General features: G+C 30.4%; 3 long non-coding RNA genes across 3 annotated transcripts; all 3 read left to right on the top strand.

Annotated features, from left to right (window-relative positions):
• Positions 1–2,385: 2,385 nt before the first annotated feature.
• LOC111639310 lies at positions 2,386–4,050 on the top strand. Its single transcript, XR_002759042.1, has 3 exons — positions 2,386–2,550; positions 2,624–2,907; positions 3,032–4,050. It is a non-coding gene; the product is annotated as an uncharacterized LOC111639310 (long non-coding RNA).
• An 8,939-nt stretch (positions 4,051–12,989) lies between these two features.
• LOC111639313 lies at positions 12,990–13,377 on the top strand. Its single transcript, XR_002759044.1, has 2 exons — positions 12,990–13,212; positions 13,282–13,377. It is a non-coding gene; the product is annotated as an uncharacterized LOC111639313 (long non-coding RNA).
• Positions 13,378–14,948: 1,571 nt separating this feature from the next.
• On the top strand, positions 14,949–15,336 carry LOC111639311. Its single transcript, XR_002759043.1, has 2 exons — positions 14,949–15,171; positions 15,241–15,336. It is a non-coding gene; the product is annotated as an uncharacterized LOC111639311 (long non-coding RNA).

Genomic DNA, 15,336 nt, shown 5'->3' with positions numbered 1-15,336 from the left:
AATTAAAAGATTGGACAGAAAAATAAATAAATAAATAAAACAAATTATTTTTACTCTTCTTGAGCAGCTACATGAAATCCCATAGCTTTATTTTGTAGAGCAGATTGAGAGCTATAAAACGATATATTTACCATCGTTGTAGCCTCAATAATTCCCAAGATAATATAGTAAAAACCCGCAGAGAAAACACAAACTTCGACAAAAATCAATAGCGTTCTTTCTCAAGTTCTTTATAATGTCTGCGCTCATTATACAAAGAAGATTCAGAAAAAGAGAACATTTCATTTTGGCCTTGGACTTTGTGCATAGTTGTTCTATATAATTAGTTGTGTTAGTGTTATACCAGTGTTATACCAGAACCCATTCTTCACAATAAAAACATGCCAAAGTTTAAGAAGGGAAAGTTGTATGCGCTTTCAGAGTTCAAGATGTAATTAATCGAAATTGATGGTCTCATTCTTCCGTCTGCGGTGTAAATATTGCGATCGATGAGAAGCATCAAAGAGATAAAATAAACCAGAATATCCGGTACAGAAAGCATGCGAAGAACGTTGAACTTTACAAGTCAAAACCTAAGCAAACTACATTGATACATGCCTTCACTTCAGGATCTGAAAAGCAGCGATCGTCGAGTGAGTTCTGTGCAGATGTTACCATGACATTAATCAAATGAGGAATTCCAATCCACAATGTAAACAATCCTATTCAAGTCATTCCTGATCCATGAGAACGCTCTTAGAAAAAATTACATAAAGCCAATTTATGAGAATTTCTTTGAGAAAATAAAAGAGGTGATCGGCAAACATGAAGAGGGATTTATGTTAGATGAAATTATCGATGAGCTGCAAAGATATATGTTAAATGTGCTGGTATTTCCATTATCTGATGAATGGGTGAAATCCATACTTTGTAAGATGTACCAACTCGAGAAGACAAATGCCTGCACAGTGATGGAGTCATTCAATGATTTATGCATGAAGCTGTGGCCAGGGAACATACAATACAAAATAGTCAAGTTTGTGGTGATCGATCAAGCACGCTATATGGTTTCGGCTTTCCAACAACTGAAGGCCATGTACCCAACTTCAACCACTTGACACGTATTGTACATGTCAATGAAGTCCTCTCAAAAAGGCATTAAAACATAACAATACAGTCTATTGATTGTATTGGTATATTTTAATGCCTTACAGAGAGGAATGAGGCCTTACATTTGGAAATTTTTTTTTATAAAAGAAAACTTTATCTTCGCTTCCTTTTATATAAATCACTTTGATTTGTTATCATGTTTAGTTCATGACGTTTAGTTTATTGATCCCAGATAAATTTATCATATTGATTTATTAGCAAACCAAAATGACAACGTTTGCAGTAATTATGAATAAAATTCAGAATACAGAAGTAAAATTTTGCTTCTAATCATTGAGATAATCCAATTTCACTTTTCTCTCTAGAAATTGCTCCCGATGGATTCGTAATGGATCCATCAAAAGCTGTTGTAACAACAATTTTCTTATATTAAATACATGAAATGTCATTGTATAATTTATTAGTACAACTATCTGAGTTTATTTTCTAAGTAATTATATAATTAATTATGATTTTTATTCTTTTCCACATCGAAAGGTGAAAAAAAAAACGTGAAGATCTCAAGAAGGATTTTCAAATTAAAGTTTTTTTGCTTGAAAAAGCAGCATTTCAAAAAATTATTTCCTTTATTTCCTTTTATTACCAATTATTATCAATTTATATAATTTATTAATATGTAAAATATAGAGTCTGAGAGAGGTGAGAGGGTGTCGAGTTAGTCATAATTGTGATTCTCTCTCTCTGAAAGCCATAGAAATGTGTGAATAAGATCAATAAAATTAATGAAAAATAGACTTTTTCATCATTTATTGCAAGAAATTTTTATTTAGTTATATCATTCAAATTTTATGGCTCTTCCGTGCTAAATTTCTATCCCTATTATTATTTCTATAATGAATCAGATTTATTTATGCATGATTAAACCCCTATAAACTTGATGTTCAAGATCTTTTGGTTCGGCTCCTGAAGGGCCTCAAAATTTACTCCTTATATTTAAAAAAAGTAATATGAAAATGTATAAATTAAATATGTTTTTATTTGTTTTATTCATAGATTTTTATGAATTCTGAATAGGGGAGAGAGTATGTGACTGACTGAGCTCCATTTCATTTCTCTCAGGTCCTGTATATAATACATAAACATGTACTGTAGACACGATATTTACGTATTTAAGCTGTTTTTAAAGTTAAAAATCATTTATCATGCTTTTTAAAGACAACAATGTATTTAATTCAAGCTGAAATAGCATTATTATTTATTACTTGATTATTTGAGAACTAGAGGAAGGGTCGTCGAAAGTTTGGTATGGGGAAAGGGTAGAGAGGATCTTTAAGTGATTTCTACTCCTATAAATTAATAGGAGTAGAACCACTACGGTCCCCTAAGTTTTCTGGGCGGAAAAAAAATCAGCTCCTCTCGATAGCTCTGACTAGAAGGAAGCCTAAAACTTAGTTAACAATTGTAAATACTAAATTTCTATCTTGTTCAAACATTCAATCATATTTCTTTTATCATGTTTCTTTCAATTGTGTAGAAGAAAAACACGTTGTTCTAAATTGAGTTTACGATTTATATCTACAAGTGAACCTGCCTAACAACGGCCGAGAAGATAAAACAGCTGAACACTAGCAGTTGGTCGTGAGTTCGTACCTCTTCAACGGGCTGGCCATGTGGAATTTTCCGGGTTTTAAATATATTTAGGGACCACTTTAGCATAGAAAGTTCTCTCGGGAGATCGTCCACGTGTCCGTTGACGTATTATCAACAACTACTACAAATGAATGTGTTAACTGATTAACAAGATGAATTTATTCATAGGTGTTTACAATAATATTAAATTTAAACAATTATTATGCAATTAGACTACAAAAATAATTTATACATTTAATACCTATTTTTATCTAGATCTTTCGATTAAAAAAAAAATTTAATCTATTTTCAGACCCAAAATTGTAATTTGTGAAGATCTTTGACTCGAGAAAATAATCAGATAAACAGTTGAAATTAAAAAAAAATACTCCGAGATAAATTTTATTAGCTCTTAGTCAACAGAAACTTCAACAAAAACAAGTCGAGTAGACGATACTCAGACAGGATCTAGTTATATAAATTGTGATCAGCATCGACACCATTCTTTGTTTATCACGAGTTTATCAAACTTTCCGAATCCTTGAAAAGTGTCGACGTACGCGAAGCTAATTATGATTTTGTGAATATTTTCATGTAGGAAAATATTCACAAATTTAGACAGATTTACACTAGAAAACGTACTTTATTCTGAACGTCACAGAAAAGGCATAAAGTCTACGACTATTGTATTCAGATCACAAAGATTAATCTGCGTAATCTCCAGTGGGATGAGGCTCATAGGTGGTCGAGTGAATAAAACCACGGAATGGGTTCGTGCCTCACTAACCGGCTGACAATGTGAAGTTTTCTGAGTTTTCTTCACCTAACACCTTAATAGGGGCCAGTTTTCTTTAGGAAGTTCTCCCGGGAGACATCCCCTTGACAAATCGTTGGTTTATAGAATGTGTTGTGTTGGCACATTCCACAAACCAACCAAACCAAGCGGGATGAGTTTCTAAAATCCACAATATATTTATTAGTTTTAATCTGTTTTGAATCGTGTAGTTCCTTAGGCAAGCGTAACTTGCTAAGCATCATTTATTAGTTAATATAGTATTAAGCCCGTATCACAAATGGTACTTAGACAGATTTTAATATAATACATTGCATGCAGCGATCGCGTTGCATGCAATGTATTATATTAAATTGTGGAACTCAAAAAATTCCAGACAGAACTCCAAATTTCTTCCACGTTCGTTTAATCTGAGGGGAGCAAAGTTGATATCTACAATCTCTCTTTACATAAGAGAGATAGAGGGGGAGTCAACAAGACCATATCGTCGAGCCCCTGGACATTAGCAGATTCAGTAATCTTTAGAGGGAAAGCAGAAAGGAAACAATATGTCTTATAAAATATATTACAATTTAGGATACCCGGCTTTACTCGGGGAAAAACCCTCAGAAGGGGTTCTCAGCCGAATCCTGTGTACCACAGCAAAATTCGCCCTCTCCCTATGCACAGAGAGGTCCAAAATTTTGTTTTTTTAATATAAAACTATGATATAAATCAAAGTTTATTTTGATAAGAGGTGAAAAATCATCTGTTATTATTTGTTTTATTGATTTTATTAATATATTTTTATGACTTTAAAGAAAGATGGGCCCTCATATTTTTAATTAGTCTAGACATCATTTAACTTTCTCATGTATTGTATGCTTTAGTAGGGAACACATATATATTTATTAATTTCTGTTAAATAACACAATTCATTAATTAATTAGGCCTATTAATTTTACATTAATGTACTATTGATGCTTCTGTTAATTAAGCAACAAATACTTTGAATGATCTTTACAATATTTATTAATTGTATTATAAAAGGCTAATTAAAATTAATAATAATTAATTTTCTGAAAAATTGAATTTTGCTTTTATCTATTTAATTTATTTTATTTATCAATGACAAGGCTCAGATGGAGGAAGCAAAACCACTTGACCTAAGCTCTAACCCCACAAAAGGCCTCAAAAATGTGATTTTAAAGTGATATAAATCAAAGTTTATTTTGATTAATGGTTTTAAAAAAAATTCCATTTTTTAATTTTTTAAAATTAATTTTATTTGTATAATTCTGTAGCTTAGGAAGAGGAATGGAATCCAGTCTCACATCTCTCAACATTTGTTCATGGTATTGTTGTCTGTGAGAAGCTGAATTCTCATCAACTTCAAATGAGATCAATATAATTGCACCTATGTACAGTGAAATGAACTGTTATTAAATATAATTTATTCGGAAAATAACTTTGATTAATGAATAAAACTATGAGTAAACTGTTATAATATAACAGTTTACTCGTATTTTTATTCATTATTCAAGAGCTGTTCGTAAATACTTTATTCGTTAAGTAATAATTTACCTGAAAACTCATTCGTATAATTAGAATTGCCATTAAATAGAGTTAAAGATGGATATATTTTTTTAACTCTAGATGAACCAAAAGTCAGTTAACCGATAAGATTATTTTAAGGTTAAAAACGGTTAGGGACTGTTTATCTGTTAACTAATCTTCTTAATAGCTATTTTTAATTTTCTATAAAGTTTCTATAAATTAAAAAATAGGTATTAATAAGATTAATTAATACTTAGTTTGACGAGGCTCAGAAGGGCCCTTTAAAAGTAACTTGAACCTCGATAAAGAGGGCTTCAAAATGTAATCTTTTATGTAAAGAAACGTGATATAAAATCCTTTGGGGACATAATTTAAAATTCTGTGGGCACTAATAGGGCTTTTTTTAAAGCGAATCATTGATTCTTAGGCCCGCAATGAGGGAAATAGAAAGGTGAGAGAGAGGCCCGATATATCCGGGTCAAACCGCCCATAAAAATTTCGGAGAGGTCCTAGGTATGCGACGACCCAATTCTGTCACCTGTCTCTTAGCTCTTATCAATTACACAAGAATAAATTTAAGAATTTATGAGGATTTAGTTAGAGTTTAATTTAGTTTAAAATGCTTTTTTAAATTTTAATATAAATAATTTGTAAATAAATTATAATAAATTATGAAAGTATTCTAATTTATTAATTGTATTTATCGGTAGAATAGCTTTTAACAGTCACTTAATAAACACTTAAAGAATAATAAACATGAAAAATTCTGAATGCTTTTATATATGTTACTTCATTACTACACATAATACGTATTGTTTAACGTAGAGTAGTAGATTAACTTCAATTTAACGCCACACCCGATTTAGTGCCAATTCAGAGGCAAACAAGCTTATTATTACCGAGTATATAAATCGCTGACACTGGTCGTGGGTTCGTGTCTCGCCAACGGGCTGAGTGGATAAAACCACTGTACACTGGTAGTTGGTAGTGGGTTCACGCTTCTCCAACGTGCTAGAAACGTGAAGTTTTCCAGGGTTTCTTCACGTTTGTAACACCAAAATAGGGGCCAGTTTCATATAAAAATTCTCCCGGGAGGCATCCTCTTCAGCAGATCTCCACGTGTCGCGTTGTCGTAACCAAATAAACCAAACCATACCTTAAGACAATTCAAATTTGAGGCAAATCAAATTTGGAAGAAAAAAAATAATAAATTGACTCATCTAAATGACCAATAAGTTGAAAAGACAATTTTCTGTCTTATTGGTTGACAAAATTTTTTAAAATATTCTTTCTGCTCTGTAGGCTCTCTTAATGCCCATAGAAAGAGTTAAAAAAAATTAATTATACACTTAAGAAAATTGACTAAAATTCTTTTTTTAATATTAAGTGGAATATAATTAATTTCAAACGTTTTAAATCGAGAAAAAGTAATTACATAAGATGAAAGAAGAGAAATTAAACGTTCTCTGCAGTCATAATCATGCGTTGTTCATGTTATAAGCTTCATGCATATTAATGACATCAACTCATCGGATAAGAATATAAATGCACAACTGTTCTAATATTCTAATGGAAAAAAATTCTCGTTATTCTTTAATTAAGACATATAACTAATATTCTATTCATTGTAAACTGAGGATGATCATATAAATAGACGAAAACGTTAGTACTGTATATAAAGAATAATTTTGGTTTCCGAAACAATTTGGCCTTGTAAATTACAATACAAAGCCAAATTTCACACATTCTCTTGACAAAATTATTTATTTTCTCATTTATTTACCACATCAGTGATTTTTCCATGCAGAGTGTGTTGTATTGTTTGTATACGTCAACGCGACATATGGGCGATCTGTCGAGGGGGATATCTCCGTTCACTCCTTTTGAAGCTTAATAACTCCTGTGATTTTTGTCGAAAATTTCTGAAATTTTTCACGAATGTTTGTATATTAGAGGGATTGATGCTATTAAATTTTGGTGGTTAAAGATCGAAGAGGTGGGGAGATAACAATAGTCGTTTGTATCTCTTGTAGGGTCAGACAGACTTAATGACAATTTTACTCGTTATTAGCATTTACAATTTTTTATAAAACTCATCTCTACCCTCAAAATTAAGGGTTTTTTTGCCATTTTATAAGTTAAAAATATTAAAAATTTTTAAAAATAAAATATGATAACAGATGTCGCCACTAAAATTTTAAATGTTGCCGGGAAAGTCGAGCAACTCGTTGTAGGTTTACTTTCTGTCTAGAAAACTAAGGAGAATTACAGTTATGCTCCTAATTATAAAACTACATTTCTTTCTTGCCAAAAGCAACTTAGATCTCTTCTATATCTTGTAGAATATCAATATTGTTTAATGCTGGTTTTACGCTTATATTTTCGAAACAAATTATTCGGAGGTCGTTCGAACTCCGAATCCCTCGACATCCGAATCAAATTTTTTCATTAGAAATAATATAAAGTGAATAAATCCATTTTTAGACCGTAAACAATATCCATTTCGATAAACTTAAAACAGTAAATAAACATAATTTAAGGTAAAAAAATAACATAATTGAATGCCTTAATAATAACTTAAAACATAAAAAGTATAAATAAAATACGTAAATAGTGTATAATAAAATGAAAATTGTAGTTACTCGTCGTAAATATAAGAATAAAATATTAATTATTTAACATATTATATATTAACATATGTAATATGTTAGATAATGTGAGATTTTATTCGAATTTTGCGTTCGAACTGTGAAGCGTTCGAAGTTAGAGTCGTTCGAAGTACCACTCTGTTTTATTTTTTTAATTTCAATGTTTATCCTTTTTAAAATACTCTCAAGTCGCACCTAAAATAGAAGCGGAAATCTCGGAAGATAATACCTTAAATGTTTTCATTGTATTCATTTGAATACCTGTTAAGTCTTCAAATTGTTTTCTTGTAATGTAAATTTTAATTTTCGGCAACAGAAAAAGAAATTATAGAGCCAGATCTGTTGAGTAAAGTGCGTGCTCCAGTATTATAAGCTTGTGATAAAGGAATGAATCGGTTGCGTGACCTCTCAATAGAAGAGCTAATTAGGGCAATCTTGTCGTACAAATCCATTGGGCAATCTGTTCATCGCACAGTCTCTTGAAATGAATCAATTTGGAAATCATTCTTCTAAAGAGTCACGACATGGATTCGCTTTAAGTGGCACAGTTTATCAAAGTTGTACTGATTGCAACAAATTTTTTAGGACAATATGCACTGTTTTTAGATGCCACAGTGAAGACTACGTCTTCCGTAGTAACTAAAAATGGATTGGATTGATAGTCTAAGGCAGTGTTTCTCAACCTCTAACGAATCGTAGCCCCCTTCAACGTAGTATCGCTCCCTTCAATAAAACCGTTACGTAGTATCGCTCCCATCACTTCAAAATTCCGATGCCCAGGGCCAAGGCTAACGCCAAATTCGTACTGCATTGAATAGACTAGTGACTAGTATAATGTTATTTGTTTAATTATTGTACGATATAACGAATAAAATATCTAATTATTCTTAATATAATGTTTTACTATATCGCCCAGAAAATTGTTTTTCGCCCCCCAAAATATAAATTGTTGTTAATCGCACCCTGAACATGGAAAAACGCCCACATGGGAGCGATATCGCCCCCGTTGAGAAACACTGGTCTAAGGCAACGGAAACGAAACACGTGGGCGATCTGCCAGGTTAAAGATGTGTTTCCTTGGGGTTTTCTATGGGAAACTGGCCCCTATTTTAGATGTTAGATAGGCAAAGAAAATCCGGTAAACTCCACGCTTGTTGGTGAGGTGCGAATCCACGACTAACTACCATTGTTTAGTGGTGCTTTTGTTACCATTTTTTTCATTTGGGCACTGGTGGGCTACTTACAAATGCACTCACTCTATTCAAACACACCAAGAATTCCATATTTTCAAAAAAATTTGTCTTTCATTCTTGCTTTTATAACACTATATAATATGTTTCGTTTATCCTGCAGAGCTGTTGTACTTGACTGTTATAAAATAAGCCTCTTTTCTTTAGATAATCACAAACTGTTGAGGAGCTATTTTTGGTAGTATTGTAACTAATTGTATAACATGATTATTGTATTTTGAACGGCCTTTACAAAGTTCCATAACCGATTATAAGAATTGACGGCAGGATGGCCGAGACAGTAAAGGCGTTAGTCTACCGCCCTGAAAGACCGAGGATTGAATCTGGGCGAGTAACCCCAAAAATTCTTCGTAGGAGGTCAGTCGTGGATGTGTCGGAACATGTCCCTTATCATCCTGTAGACCCATCACAAGCTTGGACGAAAACACATAATGGGTATGATTATAAAAGCCCTCTAATTGCCCACAATGCGAAATCAATTAGACAATAAAAATCTATTTGTAGTTAAATATATAAACAAATAAGTTGAAGTTTTCACGATTGTGTGAAGACACAAATACACTGAAATTTTCATGGTGTGCCCTTTTATACACAGCATAAACTTTTATACATTTTAGCAAATTTAGATTAAGAAAGGGTCTAAAGGTGCATTCTTTTTGTCAAAATAACATCAAAATTGACGTCATTGTAACACTTTCTCGTTACAAAAATATAGAAATGACGTCAAGTTGACGTAAAAGTGTACATTGTTTTGATAAAACGAATGTACTATACGGCATATAAGTGCTTTTTTACATTAGTAAATCCAATATTTACTTTCCATTTAGACAGGTTTTGTTTTGTATATTGTCCGTTTTAGACAGGTTTTGTTTTGTATATTGTCCGTTTTAGACAGGTTTTGTTTTGTATATTGTCCGTTTTAGACAGGTTTTGTTTGTATATTGTCCGTTTTAGACAGGTTTTTAGCGTATATTCGTTATAGTCAAATTACAATAAAGTTAAGCGACGAATTTCACTTCTTTTAATACAGCAATGTACTTATTAATTCTACTCATAAAACACATTAATTTTTTTCTATGTTTTTTTTTAAAAAAAATAAAGATTTAAATCTATTTTTATTTAAAAATAAAACTGAAACGTGATCATATTTAACCATATGAATAATGATCAGTTCATTTAAGATCGCGTGAAAACGTGACTAGTCATTCATGAAGGTATTTCTAAATTGAGTGACGGATGTTTATTTTTTAAAAATATTTTTAATCTCCAGACACTCGTTAATTTAAAAAGAAAAATCAAGTTGGTGATGAATTACGGTGTAAGAAGGATGCAGAATTAATGGTATAAGTCAACGCAACACTCGGGCAATATGCCAAGGGGATGGATGACTTCCAAGGACTTTCTATGGTAAACTGGCCCTTGTTCTAGTGTTAATTAGACAAAGAAACACCGGGTGGCTCGTTGGTGTTCAATTTCAGCCTGGTGAGTGATTATAGTATAAGGCGATGTCACTTGTAGAATTATAAATCAATTGATGAGACATGTAAAGAGAGTATTGAATGTAGTTAGTAGACAATATTCTAAAATTGATAATTACATTCAAAACTCGATAATTTTCCGTAGTTCATCCGTATTCTATGATAGAATAAACGATAAACTGTAGAAAATTTATTCAGATTTGAATAAATAAGTCCATAAACTGTTGAAAAGATTCAATGAAAAACAACACAAATTTATAGAAATTTTATTGAATTTTGAATAGATAAATATTTTAATTATTCCAAATATTCAAAGGAGTAAAAGAATATTTTGCAAATTTTATAAATTTACAAAACATATTACAAGAAACGAAAAATATTTATCAACCAAATTTCCTTATAAATAATTCATCTCTAAAATTAAAATTTATTTATTTACTTAGTTTTTTTACTTTATTATTTGTTATTGCTATATAAAAATTACAAAATAACATTAAACAGAACTTTTACTTCACATTGATTTGTAAAGTGAAAATTAAAATATTAAATAATATATATTTTGGAAGTAATTTCAGGAAAATAAATACTAAATATTTAAAGAGGTATATCATATTTAAGTGTAAATAAATTTTATATGCACACGAAACTGTACTTAAATCTTTCAAAACAATTACTAGAAAACATCGTGTGTTTTACGCCTCACAAAGAGGTGACAAAGTGAGGTTTTACGGATTTTCTTCACGTGAATAACACGAAATGGCTCTGAGTTAATCCATGTTGAGTAGAACCATTTCTTGCACCCAATACTTTTAAGGCTGCAATTTGAAAAAAAATTGTAGACCTACAAATTCCCACTGTCGTCCGTCCGTCCGTCTTTCCTTAATCTCTATAATGGAATTAGATAGATGAACGACGAGACCATACATGACAATTTTAGGGGAAGGAGATCCCAATTAATTATACAAGAACGTCTAATGTAAACCGAAAGTCATGTTATTTTACTACAAAAATTATCCCCTGAAAGGTGTTAGATAGATGCCCTGCACTACTCTACTGTTAAAGGAAAAGTATAAAGTACAGGGGCAAGCCACTATTAATTTGAGGTGGAGAGCATATATTTTAAATTAAATTAAATTTAAAAAAATATGATAAAAAATTGCAGCCCGGCATTGTGACGATGTGACAATAAATAACTGCTCGTTCTAAATACATTTTATATATAAATATTTTAATTAATTTCCTAGGATAAAATATAGGTATTAATGCAACTTCTTCCTAACTATGGTAACAGATGAACCTTGATAATCCTTTTTATATCTGGTTCATGGGAAACTACATTTATTCAAGCTGAGTCACTGAGTTTTTCGCTGATAAACATCTAAATAATTTTAAATATATATAATAGTAAATCAATCTCTTTTGAATAAAGAGGTACTTTTATTGGTACAGATCTATTTTATATAGAACAATCAAATAGGATCTGTACCAATAGAAATGCCGCTTAATTAAGTAATGAATTGCTTCAAGATCAGAAAGATTTTAAAGCCCTTTAAAGGATTTCTTAGTGTATAGTTATTTAATAAGTTTTATTGTGGGCTATCAATAAATTGATAATAAAAGATAACGACTTCCTGAATATGCTGTATTCCCTTTACGAGTGGTGTAATGAATCTACTATTTAAGGCAGATAATAATAGCCCACAATAAATCCTTTAAGTAGTGTTTTGAAGGATTTTAAATCGTTTATTTCCGAGAGAAAAAAACCCATAAATTCATTCTGAAATTTTTAAATAATTCTTCTACAGCTTCAGGATTGGTTTTTATTTGGGGTGATCATTGTATAATTTATATAGTTTTTATTGATTTTACTGGACAGAAATATCTAAACAAAAAGAAAATTTATATATTATATAAATATAATTTATTTTTTTTAAAGAAAAGAAAAATATTCCAGGTAAATCCATTCATCGTGGATCATCTTCGAGTGGATTTCTATAACTTTTTGTTAATTACAACTGGTTTAATTCATAAATATATTATTAAAATGCTTCCCTATAAAATTTCTGTTAATATTTTCATTATATTCAATTAAAAAGAGAATAAATTTAAATAAATTCATTAAAACTGTTTCCACTCTTTTAAAGTTAATTAAAAATTCAAATAAAATTCATTAAACCGAATCATTTTAAAATTTAAAGCAAATTATACGTCCATTTTAAATACGTTTTAACAAAGTTAATTAAGAGAAATTACTTTGCAAAGAATAAGAATAAACAACCTGTAGAATACGGAACAATAAGATAAAGTATTAGAGTAAAAGAGCGTTGAATTAGTCAGGAAAGAAGAAGAAAAAATTACTAATTATTAATATTAATATATTTATTTTCATAATTTTTATAAATTAGAGAAAAGCTTTTCTAACAGTTAAAAAAATAAAAAAAACTTTCTATAGACGATAATAAACTCCATTCGAGCGAGTAATTACAACATTAATTTCTCATTGAAAACAATTTTGAAAATGCTACCAATGGTTAGGGACTCAATTACAATTTTCTGATGCGTTTCTATTCATCTAAACAATACAAAGTTCACCTCTAACGTCCTTTCAGTTAGCGATGAGGCCATGTTCTTGGTTGCCATGCAACTTCTTTGGCGATCGATAGCCGAAAAATGCGCATGATCGAAACTAGACCTCCCACGCTCCCGATTTCCAAGTAGACCATCGCAAGGATATCCACGTTACTTGTTCAGTAGATGTAGTACGAAAACGTATGATAACTGTCGTTCAGGTGAGTTATTGACGCATTTTCTATAATATACACAACCCACTGTATTAATTAACAATTGCCATATTATAGAATGACACTTAACCTGTATGCATCCTTAACATTGTTTACTTCATTGATAAATTGAAGATGCTGAATGGTGCTTTCACGTAACATGATCTACTAAAGGTAGTTAATTGTTTAAGACATTTTTTTAGTAGAAAAAATAACACCGTAACATCAGTTTGATATTTAAGAATGCCGCCGTTTCGGGCGACGTTAACCTTGACAGTAATAAATAAATAATAATAAAAAAAACAACCGGAGGAAAAAATTGTTTTGATTACGGNTTGCAGCTCGGCATTGTGACGATGTGACAATAAATAACTGCTCGTTCTAAATACATTTTATATATAAATATTTTAATTAATTTCCTAGGATAAAATATAGGTATTAATGCAACTTCTTCCTAACTATGGTAACAGATGAACCTTGATAATCCTTTTTATATCTGGTTCATGGGAAACTACATTTATTCAAGCTGAGTCACTGAGTTTTTCGCTGATAAACATCTAAATAATTTTAAATATATATAATAGTAAATCAATCTCTTTTGAATAAAGAGGTACTTTTATTGGTACAGATCTATTTTATATAGAACAATCAAATAGGATCTGTACCAATAGAAATGCCGCTTAATTAAGTAATGAATTGCTTCAAGATCAGAAAGATTTTAAAGCCCTTTAAAGGATTTCTTAGTGTATAGTTATTTAATAAGTTTTATTGTGGGCTATCAATAAATTGATAATAAAAGATAACGACTTCCTGAATATGCTGTATTCCCTTTACGAGTGGTGTAATGAATCTACTATTTAAGGCAGATAATAATAGCCCACAATAAATCCTTTAAGTAGTGTTTTGAAGGATTTTAAATCGTTTATTTCCGAGAGAAAAAAACCCATAAATTCATTCTGAAATTTTTAAATAATTCTTCTACAGCTTCAGGATTGGTTTTTATTTGGGGTGATCATTGTATAATTTATATAGTTTTTATTGATTTTACTGGACAGAAATATCTAAACAAAAAGAAAATTTATATATTATATAAATATAATTTATTTTTTTTAAAGAAAAGAAAAATATTCCAGGTAAATCCATTCATCGTGGATCATCTTCGAGTGGATTTCTATAACTTTTTGTTAATTACAACTGGTTTAATTCATAAATATATTATTAAAATGCTTCCCTATAAAATTTCTGTTAATATTTTCATTATATTCAATTAAAAAGAGAATAAATTTAAATAAATTCATTAAAACTGTTTCCACTCTTTTAAAGTTAATTAAAAATTCAAATAAAATTCATTAAACCGAATCATTTTAAAATTTAAAGCAAATTATACGTCCATTTTAAATACGTTTTAACAAAGTTAATTAAGAGAAATTACTTTGCAAAGAATAAGAATAAACAACCTGTAGAATACGGAACAATAAGATAAAGTATTAGAGTAAAAGAGCGTTGAATTAGTCAGGAAAGAAGAAGAAAAAATTACTAATTATTAATATTAATATATTTATTTTCATAATTTTTATAAATTAGAGAAAAGCTTTTCTAACAGTTAAAAAAATAAAAAAAACTTTCTATAGACGATAATAAACTCCATTCGAGCGAGTAATTACAACATTAATTTCTCATTGAAAACAATTTTGAAAATGCTACCAATGGTTAGGGACTCAATTACAATTTTCTGATGCGTTTCTATTCATCTAAACAATACAAAGTTCACCTCTAACGTCCTTTCAGTTAGCGATGAGGCCATGTTCTTGGTTGCCATGCAACTTCTTTGGCGATCGATAGCCGAAAAATGCGCATGATCGAAACTAGACCTCCCACGCTCCCGATTTCCAAGTAGACCATCGCAAGGATATCCACGTTACTTGTTCAGTAGATGTAGTACGAAAACGTATGATAACTGTCGTTCAGGTGAGTTATTGACGCATTTTCTATAATATACACAACCCACTGTATTAATTAACAATTGCCATATTATAGAATGACACTTAACCTGTATGCATCCTTAACATTGTTTACTTCATTGATAAATTGAAGATGCTGAATGGTGCTTTCACGTAACATGATCTACTAAAG

The sequence above is a fragment of the Centruroides sculpturatus genome, unplaced genomic scaffold, assembly GCF_000671375.1.
Source record: "Centruroides sculpturatus isolate CEXI.00-Female unplaced genomic scaffold, Cexi_2.0 scaffold1174, whole genome shotgun sequence".
Classification (NCBI taxonomy): domain Eukaryota; kingdom Metazoa; phylum Arthropoda; class Arachnida; order Scorpiones; family Buthidae; genus Centruroides; species Centruroides sculpturatus.
This window is presented reverse-complemented; position numbering and strand designations above follow the sequence as displayed.